We start from the raw sequence: 22,462 nt of genomic DNA on the forward strand, positions 1-22,462 counted from the left end.
TTTTCACATCATGTATTTTGATCTCCTTCATTAGGGAATGAATCCCTTTGAATCTGCCCTCTGCCCCTGAACTCCCCCCACCCCAATAAAACAAAATTCAAGAGAAACAAAGGAAGAAAATAAAATGAGAAAAATAAAACAAAAAAAAGAAGAAGGAATTAAAAATCTCTTCATGGAAGCTACAATGTGACCCAACAAGTCACACCGTATACCCCTTGGTCCATACATCTCTACTTGCAAGTGTTCATTACAAAGGGTCATTGATCTGGTCCGAGGCCTCTGGTCTCCATGATATAACTGATGCCTGGTCCCCCACTAGGATTCTTCCTGGACATCGCGCTGGTACCCTATGCTGTGGAGATCCTGCAGCTTTTGGTTTGAGGGTCAGGTTCCTTCATGTGCTCCAGCAGATCATAGATCGGGTAGATGTTGGGGCAGGCCAAGTCATCACCCTGGGTCTGGCCTTGTTCAGCTGTAGGGTTGGCTTGCCAGATGGGAAATGGGGACAGCTTTCCCATGGTCACAATTTCGGACCTGTGCTAACCATGTTGGCTCCATGGTGCTGTCCTGGCGAGGTGGGGGTGTCTGCTCTCCCAGGTGTTGCAATTGGTGGGGGTCAGGGATCAGGGATGGCCCTCCTGCTCTTAGGATCACCGGATCAGCTCTCCCACCTGCCCCACGTGTTGATTGGGAGGGAATCCCCCCGGGGGGGATCCCTCCCCTGCCCAAGTGGGAGAGCCATCCCTGCCCCCCACCAGTTGCAACATTCTGGGGAGCCGGCCCTGCACCTTGCCAGGACAGCAGCCATGAGTCAGATGAGGGGTAGGGCTAGGTCTCCCACACTCCTGTCCTGAGGGTTGGCTCACCTATGCTTTCATCAACAGGGCCATCTCTGCTGTGCTGCCCAGACAAAGTACCAGGCTGGCCTTCCTGTGTGTTGCCGCTGGCCAAGGGGTCAGCTCCCTCACCATCTTGGCCCACTCCCTTCCTCTCCTGGCTTCAGATTTGCCTCTGTCCATAGGTCTGAACCATTCTCTGTCTCTCTCCACTGTTCCCCTGTTCACTGTAACAGTGTCCTTCTGGCTGGTGCTGCTAGCTACCAGGTAGGCCTGTGTTTTCTCTTCGAAGCCTGGGGTGGGCAGCCAGCCTGTGTGTAGGTCTCCAAGTCTTGTTCAGGTCACCGTGACACAAGACAAGACTATGCCATGCTTTCTCATCACAAGGAGATTCTTACAGTGCCCTGGTTGGTGTGTTTGGCTGCTTTCTGTCCACCCCAGCCAAATGGCATGAGTGGGGGCCTGACTGTAGTTCCACTGTGGACCAGTGTTAGAATCCCATGTTCCTGCAGACCCCAGAACCTGGGGGAAAGTCTCCCCGCCCCACTTTTTTTATCTTTACAGTAGTCCTGGAAGCAAAATATCTTTTTTTTTTTTTCCAGATGGGAAACATGAGACATGAAAAGATTAAATAAAATACCCAAAGTCGCTTGTAAAAACAACAAAAGCCTGAGGTTAAAGAACTGGCTGAGCTTGAGGGTCCACAATGTTCGTTGTAGCGCCTGATTATTGCCCCTCAAACTTCCGAGCCTGCATTTAAAAGTGGGAGCTATATCGGCATCCGAGAGGGCTGACTTCTCTTGAGATTTCGGCAAAGGACAGAGTACGTTCCCTATCACACATTTGCCTGGTGTCCTGTCTGGCCAGCGCCTGAGTAGAGCGATGTACCTCAGTCTCCACTAGTCCCCTCAATCCTGATCAAGTCCCGCTCACTTTACCTAGTAACCCATTTTTTCCCCATGTGTGTTTGTTTTGAATCTGGGCATTGAACTTGGAGCCTCATGTCCCACCAACCCACATTTCAGCTCTGCTCCTTTAATCTTCAGTTTCTGGGTCTTCCTTCCTTCCTTCCTTCCTTCCTTCCTTCCTTCCTTCCTTCCTTCCTTCCTTCCTTCCTTATTTATTTATAGTCCTGGCTGTCCTGGAACTCTCTCTGTAGACCAGGCTCCCCTCTAATTTAAAAGGATCCACCTGCCTATGATTCCCGGGTGCTGGAGTTAACTGCGTGCACCACCACCGCCTGGATTCCCCCTTCTACACGTGCACCACCACCACCTGGCTCCCCCTCTACACGTGCGCCACCACCACCTGGCTCCCCCTCTACACATGCGCCACCACCACCTGGCTCCCCCTCTACACATGCGCCACCACCACCTGGCTCCCCCTCTATGCACTACCACCTGGCTCCCCCTCTACACGTGCACCACCACCACCTGGCTCCCCCTCTACACGTGCACCACCACCACCTGGCTCCCCCTCTACACGTGCACCACCATCACCTGGCTCCCCCTCTATGCGCCACCACCACCTGGCTCCCCCTCTACAGGTGCACCACCACCGCCTGGCTCCTCCTCTAGATTTTTAGAAAAATGGAGAGTACATTACTGTCCCCCTGCTAAGCAGTGATACATCTTTCACTGTGACTTCAGCCTCATTTTTAGTGTGAAGGGGAGGGAATCTGGACCAGGCCCTGTTCTCTTCTGAACTTGGCTGTGTCCTGGAGCTGTCCTTTTGGTATTGCTTTATTTCCTACTGTGTGGTTTGGGGAGATTCTGCTAGAAGGCCAGTTAGAGACTGTGGTGGTCAAATTAGCCAGCCATGCAGAAGGCATCTGAAGAGAGTGCCAAATAGTCAAACTACAGCTACAGGGTGCTTTTGGTGAAGGCTCTGGCCAGAGAGACGTCAACCATGTTTTTTGTCTTACTGTGTAGCCCAGGTCAGCCTCAAACTCTCCACCTCATTGCTTCTGTTTCCTGTGGGCTGGGGTTGCAGGTTGGCACAATCACAGTCAGCTCTGGTGACAAATGAATTTTTATTATTTTGAGACAAAGTCTCATTGTGTATCTCTGACTAGCCTTTTACTAGCAGATCAGGCTGGCCTGGAACTCAGAGATCCACCTGCCTCTGCCTCCCGAGTGCTGGGAGTGAAAGACTGATAAAAATGTGAGCAGTCTGTTAGCACCTAGAAGTTAAAAAAGTTTTGAGTCTGTGAGATGGCCCAGTCTGACCCACACACAAGGTGGAGAGAGAGAACCAGGTCTTTCAGGATGTCCTTTGCCTGTGCACACACACAGAATAAATGTAAATTTTAAAAACTAAAAATTTTAAGTTTTATTAAAAAATTATACTTGGAGAAAATGCCTTGCTTTTTCTAGCTGGGATCACCAAAGTTTTGTTTTTATGTCTTTCTTTTCATTGTTACAGTCATTGTAAGAAAATTGTACAGTTTTATCCGATTTTTCTGGTAAGTTTGAACACCCCTAATATTCTCCTTAAGTGGTTTGGGAGATGGAGCAAGAGGTAGGAGGGCAGCTGAGGGGTCTTTGTCTTGTCTACTGTCCCACCAGGTGAGTGGGGGGCCTGAGCTCCAAGGAGCTTTTGTTTCCAGCCGTGCCAGGGGATTAGAGGCTTAGGCTGACCTCGGGAGTGGGTTTTATTGTTTCATCTTCTGAGACTGAAGCCATAATGTTATGGTTTTTGTTTTGTTTTGTTTTTAACTCAGCACCATCTGCTCCAAGATCTCCACAGGCTTAGGGCTTTCCCCCCAAGTCCCTCCTTCTAATGAGTGCCCATATCTAGAAGAACGAATTAACTCTGGGCAAGTGACAGATGTGTACTATGGAAAATACAGTCAGTCAGCTATCAACCCGGTCGGTCTGTGACCATTTATGTCACCTCAGCAGGGTGAAGAGCCTAGCTCGCTGCTATGCAAAATAATAGCCTGACTTGCAAGACTTGGCCGCCCTGTATCAGACAAAGGCCTGCAAAGAGTTTGAAGTAAAGAAGTTAGTAATAGTAGCGGAAGCAAGAATGCACGGCCGGGATGGATGCCCACGTGAAGGCGCGGACGCGATGCACCATGGGAAGCCGAGTTTCCTCTGCCTTGAGAATCGGCGCAGTCCTGAGCAAATGTGCATGGTGCAATTAGAGGGACACTTTGATGGGGACAAAGCTGCTTGTGTAAGTGTGTGTGGTGGTGGGGTTCCCAACTCTCTTCAGCAGAGTCCGGAAATTCATTCTGTAACAATGAACTGTAATTCCAAGTCAATGACACCTTCTAAATCCTCTCAGACTCTGCCCAAAATTATAGAGGAGGGATGGCGAGTCAATTCCGTTCAGTCAGAACTGGATAGCTGTGTACTTTACTCAAATGTCTGGGATCTAATGGAGATGGGCCGGCAGCCAGGAGCAAAGCGAGTCAATACAGGACTTGGAAGAACGCGGCTGCTGGGGGCAGATAATGAGGAAAGGGTTGGGATTTGAAAGCATGACCTCGGAGTCTTCCTGTGTAATGAACACGGCATAATGGAGGCCTGAGGCCTGATCCCGGGTGCACCTGTGTCTGAGCCAGCCGGCCAGCAGCCTGACTGTATCCTCGACAACGTGGTGAGACTGGGGGGAACCTGAAGGCTTTCAGACTGCCTTGTCTGTGCAGTGAACAGAGAAGGAAACAAGTCATTTCCTCTATGGGAGATAGGCATGGGTCTTAGTGGTCAAGGACTTGAACTTGGTTTAGAGACCTAGTGCCCCGTTTGCTAACTGTGCAGACCTGAGCTCTTTTACGCTGGAGTCTTCGGTTTATCTGTAAAGTGGGGGAAGGAAATTATAGCACTTATCCTACAGGGTTATTATGAGGACTGGGTAAGACAAGGGATTTAAAAAGCACTTTACAGTGTATAGGCACTACACTTGAGTACTTGACAAATATATCTGTTACTAAGGAATATGGTCATGGGGTTGGGGTAACAGGCCCTGTGCTTGTTCACCAGCGCCAAGGGGAGTGGGGGGAGGGAAGAGTGGCCCAGATGACTGAGGGGTAAGGGTGCTTGCTGCCAGGCCTCATAGCCTGTGTTCAGTCTCGGGGACCCACATGGTAGAAGGAGAAAACGGAACCCAGAAAGTTGTCCTCTGGCTACATGGGCACCACAAGACATTGCACATATATATGTATGTGTACACACACACACACACACACACACACACACACACACAAACAGATATAATAAAAGTTGGAAAAAAGGGGAAATGGCCACTATATTGATGGTTTGTCTTGTTCCTGTGACAGGACCTACCCACAGAAGCGACTTCAGGAAGAGGTTGTGTGGACTCACAGTTGTGAGATACGTTCACCGTGGCGGGGAAGATGTGGTGGTAGGATGAGGTGGCTGAGTGCAGTGAGGAAGCAGAGATGGATGCTGGGGTTAGAACTTGTGTTTTCCTTTAAGTGGTGCTGCCCATGCCTCTTTCCACTCTCAATTAATACAGGCTGATATTCCCTCACAGACATGCCTAGAAGCTCCCAGAAGCTGGCCTCCTAGGTGGTTCTGGATTTCTGTCAATTACCACTGTTAAAATATAATGATAACTATGTTTTAATTTGTCCGTCTATGCGTTCTGGACATGGCTTCTTCTACTTTGTTCTCCACTGGTAACCTCGGAAAGGATATAGAATGAACAGGGCTTTAGAACAAGACGCTCACAACCTTGACCTTGAAATCCAGACTCACGTAGCCTCAAAAGGCAGTTTTTCTGAAGTTGAAGTGGTTTTCTGGCTGCAGAGGGACCATGATATTTGATTTTCTCCCTTACAGAACCTTGAATGTCTCAAAGGAATGCTTCTTCCGGGCTGACATGCTGTGAATCACCCAGGAGACCATCTCTCTAGCAAGTGACGCTTCTGCTCCTTGTTCTGAGACCACATTTTAATTCAGAATGACCTTGAGCCTCTGTGGTAGCTTGACTGAGATAGACTTCTTTACTTCCTTGAAAAGACTCAGCTAGCTTGGGGATGTCAGACACTTTACTTGTTTGGTAGCCTATGTTGTTTCCTGATGGTAGGGATGAGGGTGTGGTGTCCTTTTGTTGAGTTGACACCTTCCAGAAGGTTGGACACGCCTACATGAAGCTGTGAATTCTCCTTGGATCTCCGTGGCATGCTGTATTCCCTCACTTGTCTGTGTGGAGGGTATGTATAAATATCCTCCCAGTCAAACGGCCACCGTCTTCACTAGAACAGCTGTGCCCACACGCAAAAGATTATAGCTGAGCTTATTGACCCTTGACCTGACATCACAGAAGAAGAGTTGGGAGGGTCATGGGGCCCACACTGGAGCATCCAGCTACTCTCAGCTCCTCTCAGCCAGTTGTATACAGTTCTGCTCTCATTGCACAAGGCCTTGGGTCTCAGCGAGGGCTTGTTTACACTGTAGGGGGGGAGTACAAAGGGAAGAAACTCCTCCATGACCATTGGGGAGATGTTGTCTTTCTGGGGAGCAGTCCTTCCAGTGTGGCTGCTTTCAAGCCATCCACCATCCTGCCTATAGTCTCCCTTCTTTGCTCTGTAAGTAAGCCTAGTAAATTCATTGGTTTCCCAGAATGCACACTGATGGAATGGTACCCTGTTTTGTCATTGGGACATTAGGATGAGGGGTCTGGCTGTTTACATCTTCTCCAGGGAAGGTGTTGTGCCATCAGAAGGCCGGACTCTCCCAGGTTTCTGCGCATCTCGTCTGTTTATTTCTTTTCTATAATCTCTGTGGTGTAGATGGATTTTTCTTTGGGTGCTAGCTAACAAAAAATGGCATGGAGACTTCTTATTAATTGTGAAAGCTCGACCTTGGATTAGGCTTGTTCCCAACTAGTTCTTAGAACTTAAATTAACCCATTTTTGTTTTAAATCTGTGTTCTTTTATGTGGCTCGGTTGCCTTCACTTTGTACTCCCCATCCTGCTCTCTCTCTTTGGCTGCTGATCTGCCTCTCTTAGAGCTCTCTCTGTCCAGATGTCCCACCTATACCTCCTGCCCAGCTATTGGCTGTTTAGCTTATTATTAAACCAATCACAGTGACACATCCTCACAGAGTGTAACAGAATATTTCACAACGCTGTGGACCAATGGTTTGGGGCACCTTTGTCATCCTAACAGTTTTTCTTAGTTATCTGTGTACCTCTAAGCTCGGCACCCCAGGCCATGGGTAGACGCTTCTTCCCAGGGGTCATCTCACAGTAGGAAAGGTGAGAAATCTCTAATTGATTTTTATGCTCTTCTTAAAAGTGCCACATCGTTGGAAACCTGAATCTGCTTGATCATACTACCAATTTGGAATATTAATGGTGTAGTTTAATTTTTTTCTAGTGTATTTATTTGTTCTGCATATGGGGGTGGAGCGGAGTGGGCACAGCATAGCGTGCACAGAGAGGTCAGGAAGCAGGCTGTGGGGGTTGGGTCTCTTTTCCCATATGTGGGTCCTAGGTATTGAACTCAGGTTGTCAGGTTTGACAGCAGACACCTTTACCCATTGATCTCCCTCCTCTTCCCCACTTTGTTTTTCTCTTGGGACAGGGTTTCACTATGTAGCCAAGGCTAGCTTTCAACTGTGATACAAGTGCTGGGATTGCAGGTGTGAGCCACCAAGGCCACTAAAGAATTTTTTTTTTTTTAAGGAACAAACAAAATTTGTTACGATAACAGATTACTTGAAATATTGGACTTACAAAGAAAAAAAATATATTTTGGCTCTTTGTATCCACCACCTGCTTTGAGCCAGAATCTAACTTGTACCTTAGACTGAGCTTAAATTCATTACACACAGAGTGGCCTCCAATTCGTGATCTTCCTGTCTCAGCCTCCCAAGTGCAGGAATTACAGGCATGTATCAGTATGCTTGGCTTGACTCAGGTTCCAGGCCATGGTTGAGGGTACCTTTTATTTTTTTTTTAAGAAATAGTTTTTGTATAGAAATGTTTTATCTGCATGTATGTTTGTCACACATGTGCCTTGTGCCCACCGTGGAGGTCAGAAGAGGGCATCGGATCCTTTGGAACTGGAGTTACAGGTGGTTAGTTAGCTGTCACGTGGGTGCTTGAAATCGAACCTAGTTCCTCTGCAAGAACAGCCAGTGTTCTAAACTGCTGAGCCATCGCCTCAGCATGATGATTTGTTTGGAACCTCTGTGGACAGCGCTCACTGGTAATGATGGGAGCATGCCGTAAGTCGAAATGCTTGCCTTATGGCCAAGAAGCTCGCAAACAAGCAAACAACAACAAAGAGGCAGGGATCCTGTGGTCCCTTCTTCCTAAGGACCTCCCAGAAGCCCTTTTCCCATAGGTTCATTGCATCTTTCAGTAGTTCTACCCCTGGGGATCAAACCTTAGCAAGTGGACCTTAGAGGGCTATTCACTGCATGTTTCCTGGACTGGGGGCAAGGGGCTAGTCTCAGCTTTGAATAAGCCATAATCCAGAGGTTCAGGTACCATGACAATGGACCCAGTTTTGTCTTCTCTTTTCATGGTCATTAGACGTCCCCAGGTTTGTTTGTATTTCAGCCTTCTGTTATTGTTGTTTAGTTTTTTTTTCTTTTTCTTTTTTGAGATAGGTTATTACTTTGTAGCCCAGACTGTCCTGGACTCAGATGTGCATGCTAGAACCACAGGCACAAGCCACCACACACGGCATTGTCTTTTATTTTCTCTGTCCTTTTTTAACAGTTATTTTTCTGATGTTGGGAATTGAACCTAGGACTTTGTGTCTTCTCAACAAGTGCTCTACCACTAAGCTGTGCCGTTCGTTCTTTAAATACCCTTTTTATTTTGAGACAGGGTCTCACTAGGTTGTCCAGGCTCGTCTAACATTCTCTTTGTAGCCCAGTCAGGTCTTGAACTCTTGTTCCTCCTGTCTCGACCTCCTGCATATCTGAGATTAGAGGCCTGAGCATTCTTTTTCCAGGTACTGCCTTTTTCCTTCTTTTCTTCCATCCCAATTGCTTTGTTTTGCTCTTAATGTCACGCATACGGGACCCGCTTTGTTCTCATGGACTGTCCCCGTAGTTAGACCACAGTTATCTTGGCACCGCCTCTCCTCTGGGGTTCCCCGTGCAGCTTAGCATCATTTTCATGTCTGATCAGCATGGCAACAAATTAATGATGTTGAATACAGGATCAAGGGCAGACCCAGCAGCTTGCCTGACACTGACCCTGCAGGCCTTTTGGACACGGATGAGCTTTTCTCAAAGCTTGTGCAACAGTAGCATCCTGCAGGGTGCACATCAAAAGTCAAACCAAGACCAGATACACAGAGAGAATGTTCCATGCCACAGCCCCTACTCCAAGACTCACAGACTATCAGTGCATACCGAAAGTTGAAAAAGGGTGATGTCAGATGTAGTTTTCTGAACGCATTTGACTACAAGGGGTCTTCACCCCTGCCCCACCGTATACCACTTAGTACAGGCTGTCACTAGTCTTCTAGGGAGCAGAATTTGAGATGAGCTTGTGTGGGTGTTCAGCTTGTTACAGCCTATTTAGCATTTTATTCTGTGGTTCATATCCCTCTGTTGTTGATCAAGAGGGGAAAATGATAGAGGATGTAAAACACCATGAAAAACATGTGTCTTGCCAGTTACTTCTAAGTCTGCCCATGAGGCATGGGTATCCTCATATCATGGGTGGGTCATGTTATGAACTAAACTCAGGTATATTCTCAAGCTCCCAGGAAACCTCATGCTTATGAGTATTCCCAGTAACAGTAGGAACTGGAATGTTGTAACAGCCCCAAATATCGAACTCGGTGCCGGGTCCATCACAAGTTGCATCGTGTGCTGCAGTCCTCACAAGAAACCGAGGCTGGATAACACCGTTCTTAAGAAAGTTTAGCGTGCCAAACGTAGAAAAGTTCCTTAAGGGGTACAATAAACAAGAACTAGAACCTAGTGTCCACCCGAATGTGGCTGACCCCAGAGCCATGTACTCAACAATTTCACTGTTACTATATTTTTTCTCCCATACCTGTGAAGTCTCCAGACATTTTTTCTATGTGAGCTTTGGGATTGACACAGTGCTCGGTCAAAATGAGGACATCAGCAAATTAGATTGCTTGCTCTCTGAAGGGGCATTTGTCCCTCCGTGGAGGTTCTGCTGCCTATCCAGCAAGGAGAAGTGTGTGGGATTAAGAGAGCCAGATGTCATGTGAGCAGGACAGGACACGCACCCACAGGCTGCACATCCTTGACAGGCTCGCCTTCCCAGCTTGCCCACGAGTGTCCCCTACCTACTCTGTTCTATTTTACCCGCTCTTACAAGATCCTCTTAGTTCTCATCTTTCTGTGTGACCTCAGCTTGTCCCCAAGGAAAACCACTAACTACTTGGCTCCGCATTCTAGGTCTGTGGTGACCTGCCAGCTGACATCTACAAGGCTTGGAGGTGACCTACTTTGAATGAAATGCTGGCTTTTCAGTTGCATGTTCAATAGGCTGAGTTGGCAGCATGTCAGCGGACTTATGTCATCTAGGGATTGTGTCAATTTCCTCCCTCTTTGGCTTCCTGCTGGCAGATACCCTCAGGGTGCTCTTGGAAGCCAGAAAGTGTGGGAGACCCCTGAGGGAGCGCAGGAAAGGAGGGACAGAGAGAGGTGCTGGGAAGACCCAGACCTAATTGTCAAAGGGGGAAACGAAAAACATGCCTAAGAAAAGAATCTTCTAGAACAAAGTGACAGCACCCTACAGTGAGGTGACTCCCCACGGAGCAGCTTTCCTCCAAAATGAACTCCCTTCCCACCCCAGTCTCTTGTGTCTCTCCCCTCATGCCTTCTTCAGTCGGGGTGTTAAAGCGGTATTACATCTCAAACACACTAATGACCTACAGGGGTGAGGGCAGACTGGTTTCTACCCTTCTGGCTCTGGCTCTTATTCCATAATGCCCCTCCCCTTTCCATGATTCGTCTTGTAGGCCTTTTCTTCAGGCTCTGTTAAATCTCTCAAAGTGTAGCTGTGTTTGGACCCAGTTTCTCTTCTGCAAAGGCTACACATTCAGGTTCCTGCCCCGTGGCTGCCATTCTGCAGCCACAGTGGATGAAACCCTGAGTTTAGATAGTGCATGCTCAGAGCTTTGGTCTGTCATCTGGGGCACAATAATGCAGTGAGCTTGTTCCCTGAGGAGCGGCTTTAGAAGTGCAGGCCCCCCTTTCCCTGGCAGAGTTAGGTGAGAGATTCAAGATAGCAATGAGGACATTTAACTGGGGCCACATAGGGCCATCCTCAGAGGCCTTCTCAGCCCCAAGGTCCCCTCCAAGGACTGCCTCTCTGGTTAGAGTTCTTTTTCTAAGTTAGTTAAAAGTTTGGGTTTATAATTGTGAAGATTAGTCTCGGATTTTCCCGCCAGAAACTCCTTTCTTAATGAGTACGTGTCTCCGAGGGATAAGAGGCCGAGGGATAAGAGGCCGTCAGCTGACTTCCTCCTTGGCGTCAGTCTGTCCTTTTTCATTCACCGGTATTGCTCGGCCCTAAGTGTTTGTTGTGCACTTTGTTGCCAGGTGCTCACAACAGCCAAGGCTCTAGCCTTAGGGTGCTGATGGTCAGTGACGGAAAGGGAGTCAGGAAACTGTGTGCCTCCCTCTGAGCATCCTCTGTGCCCAATGATGCTGATGCTGTCATATGGAAGGAAGGAAGGAAGGAAGGAAGGAAGGAAGGAAGGAAGGAAGGAAGGAAGGAAGGAAGGAAAGGCGAGGACTACCTGACATGGTGACATTCTTGAAAAGGACCCAGGTTCATTTCCCAGCACCCATCTGGTGACTCATAACCATCTATAGTTCCAGTTCTAGGGAATCCAGCATCCTCCTCTGACCTCCTCAGGCACCAGGTATACACATGATGCACAGACATACATGTGACCAAAACACGCATACACAAAGTAATATAAAATAAATCAATCTAGAAAAAAATGGAGTCTGATGCTGAGTTCTAGGTTACAGACACAGAAATCAAGCAAACACATTGCTGTTCCCTGGACCCAAGGGGAAGACCATCACCATATAAATAATTTGAGTTTTGAAAATCTGGGACCCATGTGTGATAGACGAACAAAAGATGTCCAGCATCTGTTCCTCCTCTGGGTATACCCTGCCCCACCAACCTTGATATCATCTACTAGGTGTGTTTAGCACCCCAGCATGTATCTGCGTGCTAGCTGTTCAGTGAAGTCTGTAGTCCCTTGGCAAGTCTGTTCTTTAGAAGACCGGCCACCCTTCCTGCTCCTCATTCTGTAGGCGTGGTCTCCCCACTTCCCATTACGGTGCCACAGCCCTTCCTGCCTAAAGTTAGAACCAGATTTTGTGTAAGGAGCACCACTAAGGTTTGCCCAGTGGTTCAAGTTACAAAGTGTGCTCCCTCTACCCTTGGCTTTTCCTGTATTCACAAAAATACTCTGAGCTTCAGTTCATGATGTAGTATTGTCATCTGTCAATCTGTTTGCGTTGATTTCATTGGTTAATAAAGAAACTGCCTTGGCCCATTTGATAGGCCAGCCCTTAGGTGGGTGGAGTAGACAGAACAGAATGCTGGGAAGAAGGGAAGTGGGTCAGATGCAATGAAGCTCCAGCCCAAGATGGACATAGGCTAGACTCCTACCTGGCAAGCTACTGCCTCGCAGTGCTACACAGATTATTAGAAATGGGTTAGTCGAGATGTGAGAGTTAGCCAAGAAGAGGCTAGATATAACGGGCCAGGCAGTGTTTAAAAGAATACAATTTCCGTGTTGTTATTTCGGGTATAAAGCTAACTATGGAGCCGGGTGGGACGAAAAGCAGGCCTGCCCGCAGCTCCTTCTACAAGTTCACAAGTAACAGATGGACCATTCTAGAAATAAGCAAATTACGCTTTTAGTTACTTTTATTGAAGGGCATTGTTATAGTTCTACTTCTGCTACTTTTCTTTATATGTTACTTTGCCTGGCTTAAAGATAAAGCACTATTATAGGTGGGAAGATGGGGGACGCCATCGTATGTATATGAATTGAAGCTTACCTGTGGGTTCAGGTATCCACTGAGGGTATTTGGGCAATCTCCTTTGTGGATAATGGGAGGCCACAGTCCATGGAGGATAGCGTGGTGGCTCTCAGAAGTTAAAATGCCTCAGCTAGTTCATTTTCTGACTAGAAAGCCACATTTTTTTCCCTGTCATCGCATGAAATTGCCATTTCCATCCTGGATACCAATAGAGATACTTGTTTCTTAGGAAGGGCTGGGGCATTGGAAAAATCTCCTTACCTAGCGTGCATGAAGCCCTGGGTTCAATCCCTAGTACTGAATGGGAAACAAAACAAACCCTACAGTCAAATCCAGAATCCAAAGGATTTTTCAGCCCCCGAAATCTCCTCCTCCTGCCTGTTGTTCTTGTCCTACCCTGACGAGACTCTAAAGCTGGCCCTGAACTGCAGGCTGGGTGGGGTGCCCAGTGAGTGTTCTGTTACTGTTTAATAGAGGGTGTGTTGTGCCTCTCTTGGCAGTAAGGCCAAGTACTATTTTAGTAGGTAGCTGGGCCTAGGGTCGATACCAGCACAAGATGGGAAAACAGTGGCACAGGATACTTCTCCCAAGGCAGAAGAAAAGTTTCACTGGAGACATTTTCCTCCTACTGGAGCTGCCTGTCTCCCAGGAGTCATCCAAGGAGCCGAGGGCTCTTGCACAGACCCACAGAGTGAGTACCGGAGTGTATGGAGAGGCATTGGATGGACTTGAGAATGGTTAAGCTAGCTATTTCAGCAAAGGTCAAAGCCAGTTGTAGCCTCGTCTTCTGTGAGCTAGGAGTAGGCTCAGCCTTGACCACCCAGTTCCTGCTCTCACAGAGGGTATGTCCCAGGAATAGACATACAAGTAGGCAATAAAATCAGTGTGATGAGTTTTAATTTTTAAAGCATTTATTTTTATGTGTGTGTGATGTGTATGCATGTTTGTGTGCAAGGGTGTAAGAGGGCCATGGCATACACGTGGAAGTCAGAAGATAGTCTCAGGTTGTTGGCCCTTCTCTTCTACCTTTTTCCCGAGGCAGAGTCTCAGCTCAAAGCACTGTGGCTTTGTGATGATCTGCAACCAATGGCAACAGAGGATCTGTATGTGTTTTGATTTTCTTTTTTAGTTACATTTATTTGTTCATTGTGTGTGGTGGTTTGAATGAGGATGGTATCCATATATCCATAGACTCATTTGTTTGAATGCTTGCGCCACAGTTAGTGGAACTGTTTGGGAAGGATTAGGAGGTGTGACCTTCTTGGAGGAAGTGTATCACTGGGGGTGATATGGGCTTTGATATTTCAAAAGCCTACGCCAGGCTCAGTCTTTCTCTCTGCTGGCTACCTGTGGATCAGGATAGAAAGCTCTCAGCTACTGCTCTAGCACCATGCCTGTCTGCTTCCTGCTCTCATGACCAAAGACAAAGCCTCTGAAAGTGTAAGCAAACTCCCAATGAAGTAATTTCTTTTATAAGAGTTGCCTTGGTCATGAAGTCTCTTCACTTCAATAGAACTGTAACTAAGACAGTGTGTGCATATTAAATGTGGACACATCACATACATGTGCACACATTAAAGACAAGTTTCAGTTATCAGCTCTCTCCTTCCACCATGTAGACCTGGGGATTGGACTGGTCAGGCTTGGTGGCAAGTATGTTTATCTGTTGACTCATCTCTCAAATCTCTCTTTCTCGCCTCTCACCCCTCCCACATATATGTCTGATTTTAGACCAGGTCTCTCTATGGTGTCCAGATTGTAGGGGGAAGCTGTTTGTTTGTTCCCCGCTGCCCTGACCCAAAATATTCATACAGAAGCAGTATTAATTATAACACTGCCTGGCCTGTTAGCTTATCCATATTTCTACCTCACTCTTACTCTTAAATTAACCCATCTCTATTATTTTATGTTTTGCCATGAGGTTTGTGCTAGCAGCTTGTGTTTTTCTCCTCTGGCAGCTCTGTGGTGTCCCCCTGACTCCACCTTCTTTCTCCCAGCATTCAGTTTAGTTTTCCTGCCTACCTTTTTCTGCCCTATCACAGGCCAAAACAGTTTCTTTATTAATTAGCCAATAAAAACAACACATATACAGAAGGGCTTTTTACATCACCTCTTCTTTTCTGTCTAAATAAAAAGAAGGTTTTAACTTTAACATAGTAAGATTACATATACCAAGACAGGTATCAAGCAAGAATTTCAGTTAGAATATTTATATCTACTTTATCTTTTCTTATAACTAAGGAAAACTAATTATAACAATCTATTCTTCAACTCCATCAAAGACTCCAGAAGGATATAATATTACCTAAGTTCCTAAGTTTTTAAAACATTTTAGATGCCATATTCTGAAGGTCTCTGAAAGATTTGAAGAATACCTATCTAACTGAAATATATTTCTATATATCTAGAAAACATAACTAACATGATTACAAGCTTGACTATTATAGATGATTATCTATTAACCTATATTTCTTAATTATACATTATATTTTAAATGAGCTGCACAAACATAATACCTTAATCAAGAGCAGAAATATATTTATAAAACAAAAATGATTTTAAAACTTGTATCAATAAACCAAGATCCATACCAATGCATATCTCCATTGCATATCCCCCTTTAAATATAAACTTTTACAGACATTTATAAACAATATTTGGGAATTTGAGCATAGTTTTCTCCAAACTGCTTTTTGCTTTTTTTGGGTGAAATAATTTTTTGGGGGTGTTCACAGTGACCTTTTGGGGTGGTCTTCTTGGTCCATCAGACTACATTAGTCTGGAAGCAATCCTCTGGTTCTTATCCTCTGTGGAAACAAAAGAAGAATATCTTTTCCAAAGCTACAAATTCTTAGATCCAAATTTTATAGCCAAGATACTGTTAAAATATATATGTTATAATAATATATATATATATATATATATATATATGCTTAGCAGCCTATACAGTGAAATGTCTCTTTGTACTTAGCTCCTTCACAGTCAAAAAAATTGAAAGAAAACACAATAATATACATAATCCACATTCTCTATGTATATACCATCTTTATGAGGCTTATTTTTCTTTACTCCTTTTAATCTATGACTGTCTGTACTCTGTCTCTTTAAAGACTTTGTTTTTCTTAAATGATTTACTTCTTTGCATAACTCTCTATATTCGTTTTCTTCTCTCTACCAAGCCTATATATTTAATCTAATACTGTGACCCATTTAGAGGTCTTGTTTATATGAATCTCTTTATTGTGTATCTGTAACTATTTTCTGACCAGAAGTGCCTTTTTAAAAAATGCTAGGCAGGTGTGGCTAGGGCCAACTCAGCCCTGCCTGCTTGTTTCGCCTAGTCCAACATGGCAGAGGCATGCTCGTTGCCTCTGAGAGCCATGTACATTACTTCATTTTTAGGCACACAGCAGGTCTATGTTGCCATTAAGCAAGTTGCATATCCCATTTAAATGCTCCATAGTTAGACCTCCCAAAAGAGGCAGAGCCATTTGTGCTGAGGAACCAGGAAGCCTTCTTAAAGGAGTTATAGTTTTTGCTGCTACCACTGAGTCAATAAGCCTTCTCTTAAAAGAATCATCTACCAGAGCCCACTTGAGAAAATGCTGCTACCAAAAAGCCATGCTTAACTCTGTTCTTTGTGTCTAGAATTCCTTTTTAAGCGTTTTTAGGTTTTACATGGATATAGTCGACCTCTTTGGTACACAAGTGTGTAGTAGGGAAGACTACTTGTTTCCGGCTGCTCAGCCCTGAAATAATCACATAAAAACTATGTTTTTAAAATTACTGCTTGGCCAATCACTTAAGCATATTGATAGCTAGCTCTTGTATCTTTGGTTCATCCATTTCTATTAATCTGTATATCTCCACGTGGCTATGGCTTACCAGCAAGTTTCTGGTGTGTCTGTCTCAGGCGACAGCTATATGGCTTCCCTTTTACTCCTCCTTCTTTCTCCCAGCATTCAGTTTAGTTTTCCCACCTAGCTCTAGTCTGTTAAGCCATTGGCCGAAAGCAGCTTCTTTATTTATTAACCAATAAAAGCAACACATATACAGAAGGACTTCCCACAGCAGACTTTGAACTCTTGGGCTCTTCCTTTCTTAGCTTCCTTGAATATCAGGGAATATAGTTATAGGTCATCACAGCTGGTGATAATCACCCTGTGCCCCCCTCCCATCTTTTTGTGAGACATGGTTCATATATCCCATGCTGGCCTTGAACTAGCTATGTAGCTGAGTGTAGTAATAGGAGCGGCAGGGCTGTGTCCCCAGCACCCTAGCCGCCTGGCTCGGCTAGCTTATGCCCCGAAATAATTACACGGACACTGTATTCTTTTAAACACTGCTTGACCCATTCTCTTCTAGGCTAATTCTCACATATTAATTTAGCCCATTTCTAATCATCTGTGTGTAGCACCCCAAGGTGCGCTTACCAGGGAGATTCTAGCCTACGTCCATCCTGGGTCGGAGCTTCATCGCGTGTGCCTCAGAGAGCAGAGCTCTCACCTCTGCCCGCACGAGTGGAGCAGCTGAGGATGACCTGAATAAGACTTCTGTCTTGAGTACTAGGATTAGAAAAGTGTGCCACCATTCTTAATTTTGTGTAGTGCTTGGAATTGAACCTGGGGCTTTGTGCATGCTAGGCAAGCACTCTACCAACCGAGCTACATTCTCAGCCCCAGTAATTTATGATATTTAACTTTTGTTTATTTATTTCAGGGGCATGGCAGAGGACAGCTTGCTGGAGTCAGTTTTCTCTTTCTACCATGTGGGTCCTGGGGATTGAACTGAGGTCATCAGGCTTGGTTGGGAGCCAGTGTCCTTATCCATTGAGCCCTCTCACTGGTTTCTGTAATACTTTTAAAAAGAAATCAGGTGTTTAGATTTATATGTTAAATCATGGTTATTCTTTCTCTCTTGTTTTATTTATTTTTTGTGCTAGGATTGAACTTAGAGTCTTGTATAAGCTAGACAAGTGCTCTATCATTAGGCCATATTCTCAGTTGTAAACTCTTTCAATTTTTAAATGTCAGCAACAAATCCTTGTTTAAAAATTGCCTTGTGTTGGTGCTAGAGAGATGGCTCAGTGGTTAAGAGCACTGCCTGGTCTTCCAGAGGACCCAGGTTCAGTTCCCAGCAGCCACACGGCATTTCACAACTATCTGTAGAAACACCAATCCACATAAATCATTAAGAAAAGTAGTCTCAGGCCGGGCGATGGTGGCACATGCCTTTAATCCCAGCACTCAGGAGGCAGAGGCAGGTGGATCTCTGTGAGTTCGAGACCAGCCTGGTCTACAAAGCTAGTTCCAGGACAGGCTCCAAAGCCACAGAGAAACCCTGTCTCAAAAAACAAAACAAAACAAAAAAACAAGAAAAGTAGTCTCAGGTCAAACAAAAGTTGTCTTGAGTTTAGCAGTACTTGGGCCGGTGCAGGTGTGTCATCTGAATGTCTTCATTTCTTCAGATGACAAGTTTAGCATCCCAGTGTAAATGAGGGGAAACACTATGTCCCCATAGAGCACAGGGAAGCTGTGTATGTGGTGATGGTGGTGGGGAGATGTTTTTGACCCACATAGCTTTGCCCCACCTGCTATGAGCCAGGCAGAGTGGGGCTTGCCCTCTCTGGGTTCTGAGTTTTCCTATTAATAAAATGCAGATGTGCTAACAGCATCCTCATCCCTATGGTGCAGAGATTATGAGAGAGGCACAGAGGAGGCCCCCACCCTGGGCCTGGTATGGAGTGTGTTCATAAACTGTGATTGCTACCATGATTGTTTTTAGACTGTGGTGGTTCCAGCAAAACCCGTATGTTTCTGGTAATGCAGTGGGGCATCTGTGAGAGTCTACGCGGAGTCTGTATCCTGCCAGCTTTCACATGGGCTTAGTGAAGAGAAGAGACTGGGAGTGTACGCGGAGTCTGTATCCTGCCAGCTTCTACACGGGTTCAGGGGAGAGCAGAGACTCCATAGATGGGAAGACTCTGAGTCATCTTTTTGTCACTAGGTCTAATTTTTTTCTCTCTGAGTAAAGAACCTGTAGGTGTGTGACAGAGGGAGAGGAACACATATACACACACACACACATACACACACACACACAACACATACACACACAACACACATACACACACGACACATACACACACAACACATACACACATGCACACACTTACCCCTACTTCTGAGGCATGTCTCAGCCACTCATTTTCTCCCTGCCCCCTCTATTTCCTTCCCCAAATCACTGCTATTTGTGACATTATGGTTTAATCTTCCTCCCTGGCTGAAAGCTGCAGGAGTCCTGAGACTTCCCCTTCCTCCATGCATAGGGGGAAAAGAGAAGAGTGCAAACTCTAGAGAGGTTATTGAATGTACGAGTTAAGTTTAGGATTGTGTTCTGTTGTTGACTCTGATGTGGGGATCGGAGTCCCAAGAACTAAGGGAAGCAGTTTTAAGTGCTATTCAAAAGGCTAGTAAGATGGCTGAGTGGGTAAAGGTGCTTGCCGCCAAGTCAGAAGACTGGAGTTCGATCCCAGGGTCTGACCAAGTAGAAGGAGAGAACCAATTTTTGCAAGTTGTCCTTTGGCCTGTGCATACACCCCCCCCCCCCAAATAAGCAAACAAATACAAAAAAGAACATGTCATTTAAATGCAGTTCAGTTTGGTCTCTGGTAGATTCAAGTTTACATACATCTTTCCTTCCATCTTTGCTTTGCAGGGAAGACGCAAAGCCTGCTCACTCCAGCCCTGACTGAGAATGTATTTCTTCTTGGCCTTCTGATGCTCACATTAGGCTGACCTCGAGCTCATGGAGAGCCACCTACCTCTTTCTCCCGAGTGCTGGGATTTAAGGTGTGCTTCACCTTTGCGCAGTTTCATCTTCTCATCTTAGGGAGCAAGAAACTGAAGCGTAAGGACTCTCGGAGTAGCCTAGAACCCTCAGGTGGAAACAGTATGGCCAGCCTGTGAGAGGTGTCATCTGTTGTACAAGTGACTTTTCCACGTGCTTGATTTCACATCATTGAATTTGGGCACTGGGATACATTATGGATGGGGAGAGAGGAGGAGATGGGGGTGAGGGTAGGAAAACTTAAAGATTTATTTTTCTAATTTTCCCTGGCCTCGGCTAATATTAAAATTATTTTGAGTACTCCACTGGCAGAGGCGGAAGAGAGAACCCAATTCGATATTAAATATTTGCAATGGAAAATTCACAAAGTCTTTCTGAATGGAAGATATTTCCGAGCGAGTCCTGTGGGACTCATACAGCCAGTTGTTCCCCGCTGCAGCATGCTTCCTGTGGTTGCTACACTGTTCTCAGAAATGAGCATTCGTGACTTTGAAGTGCTGGGGTTATGCCGGGTGGATGCTGAGCTATGCCTTGGCTTCCCTGGCAGTGGATGAAGAAAGGGGAGAGGGTTGCGAATGGTGCTCAATTGTCCGACTTGTAATTGTGTGATTTATGAAAATTACATTAAAGTAGGCGCCTCCAGTCGGGATAGACTATATCAGCCATGGTAGCAGATGCTAATTTAGCATTCTCAGGGTGCCCTCACCACACCAGGCATCCCCTACACCCTCAACCTTTTAATCTGCACAGCTTCTCTGGAGTGGATTTCTGGGCACCATGAACTTACAGGCCAAAGGAGCTGGGGAGCGGAAAGATTGGGTACTGGGCCCAGGCAATGAACAGCGAGACTGGGAGAAGAAAGCCAGATTGTTGGACTTAAAAACCCCATGCCTCAAACTGTCTGCTAGAGCGATCTTCAGAGCTTCCATTGGCCCGTAGAGGAGCCACTGCACACTTCCAGACCTTGCCCTGGGGAGGCCAGATTCCAATCATTGGGGGTGGATCTCTTAGTCCGACTCGGGCTAACCTGTCATCTGCTGTATTCCCATGGGTGGTATCTGTCTAGCATGTATCTGGGAAGTTAAGGAATAGCGGTGTTGTCCTCTTTGAGTCTGGAGGCTTGTGCTATGGACTTTCCAATGAGTGTGTGAAGTGGGACTGTCCCTGCCCTCACTGAATCTTTTTAGTTTGAGCTACCAGTGGCTCTGCTGATATCTGGTTCCCAACTAGGGAACCTGGAGAATAAACTCCAGGAGGCCAGGGACCTTGTGTGCCAAGTTCACTGCTGTGTTCGCAGAACTGTATCTGGGTGTCGTGGGGGCTCAGTACACATTGTTTGAGTCTGTGTCTGATGGGCCCTCTGTTTACACTGATGCCTTCAGTCTGTGTCACTTTAACTATACTGTTTTCTGTCCTGTTTCTTTTGCATAAAATGCTGTCTACCCTCCCCCCCAGCCCCCAGTTTATATTATGCTATTCCTGCTGTGCCTTTTAGCTCCTTCCCCATTTCAGGTCTGAGCTTAAATGTCCCCCTTTTTACCTGCATTTCCTTGCTGTCCATATACAAATGCTGTTGTGCTTGGATTATATGTTTTCATAATATCCTTCAAGACATATGCCGCAGTTTATAGTTACACATAGCGAGTAAAGCTCTACATTTAACTTAACTCTTGGCAAAGGCAGATCCTTCATCTGTTACTCCCTAATACCCTCCCAGGGCTTAGGACAAGGGCTCAGAAAATATCTGTGAGCAGATGAGTTCTTTTACCTGCTGACATTAAAAAAAAAAAAAATCCCTGGAGTAGTAGAATCTGCTGCAGCTAATATTTGTGGTTGCATGAAGGTGTTTCTCTCCATCCCCAGTGCTCATAACTTCATCTCAGCATCCCTAGTCCCACAGCATCTCAGAAAAAGTGATGCATTTTCCCTCTGGGTTTGCACAGCTCCGTTGGCTTCAACTGCACCCCTAACCCTAGGTCTGGGACCAGTGTTGCTGTTTTGAAGGCCTTAGGCTTCCTGAGTGTCCTCTATAAAAGCCTTTGCTTCCAGTAATTTATTCAGTGTCTGCCTCCTTCCCTCCCTCCTCAGCACACAGTCCCCTGCCCCTCCTAAGGATCATGTTAACCCAGAACTGAATGAATCATTCACTGGGAACCTAGAGAAAGGTGGAAACATCCAAACCCCTAATGCGTTCTCCCCAAGCAGGAGGTGGGCATGGCAGAAATCTGAGGCTAGACAAAGAGCTCCAGGGTTGGAGGTCAGAGCAGGGGGAAGTGTCTCATCAAAGCCCCTGCAGGCTGTGCACTGCTCATGGTCTCTTCATGCTCAGCCTGTCTCGTGAATGGCCACTCTGAAGAAGATGAGACATGCAAGAGTGGCCAGAAACTCTGCTTGCATCCCTCCGTCTTGCTCCATCCTCCTCTAGTCTTCCATTCCATTGACCAGAATGGCTCAGGCTGTCTCACTGGGCCTTTCCTTGTCAGTATTGACTTTCAGCTCTCGCCACCGACATCCTGTGGACTCCACGGTTCCGATGAATAGCAAGATCATCAAAGAGGGACATGAATGAAAAACGGCTTTCTGTCATGCCTTCAAAGTGTCTTTTCAGAAGTTCAAAGGCTGTGGAGAGGAGGCAAGGGAATCAAAGGGGATGAGGGAGGGCAGTAAATTCTCGGAGGAATCATTGGGGTTTTCACTGTATATTTTCTACAATACTTGTGATGTAAAAAAAAAAAAAACCCAAATACCCCAACACACGTACACACACACACACACACACTAG

At 46.0% G+C, this 22,462-nt stretch overlaps 1 long non-coding RNA gene across 2 annotated transcripts in view; it reads left to right on the forward strand.

The window, feature by feature from the left end:
* Positions 1-19,889, forward strand: part of LOC113457100 — a 93,119-nt gene extending 73,230 nt beyond the window's left edge. Inside the window, exons 4-7 of one of the 2 annotated variants that reach the window (XR_003377731.1) lie at positions 885-1,103; positions 3,261-3,300; positions 3,559-4,016; positions 19,549-19,889. This is a non-coding gene — a long non-coding RNA (uncharacterized LOC113457100). The remainder of the gene's footprint in view (positions 1-884; positions 1,104-3,260; positions 3,301-3,558; positions 4,017-19,548) is intronic. The other variant, XR_003377732.1, reaches the window with a different exon arrangement.
* The last annotated feature ends 2,573 nt before the right edge of the window (positions 19,890-22,462 follow it).

Source organism: Microtus ochrogaster, chromosome 18, assembly GCF_000317375.1.
Source record: "Microtus ochrogaster isolate Prairie Vole_2 chromosome 18, MicOch1.0, whole genome shotgun sequence".
Lineage (NCBI taxonomy): Eukaryota > Metazoa > Chordata > Mammalia > Rodentia > Cricetidae > Microtus > Microtus ochrogaster.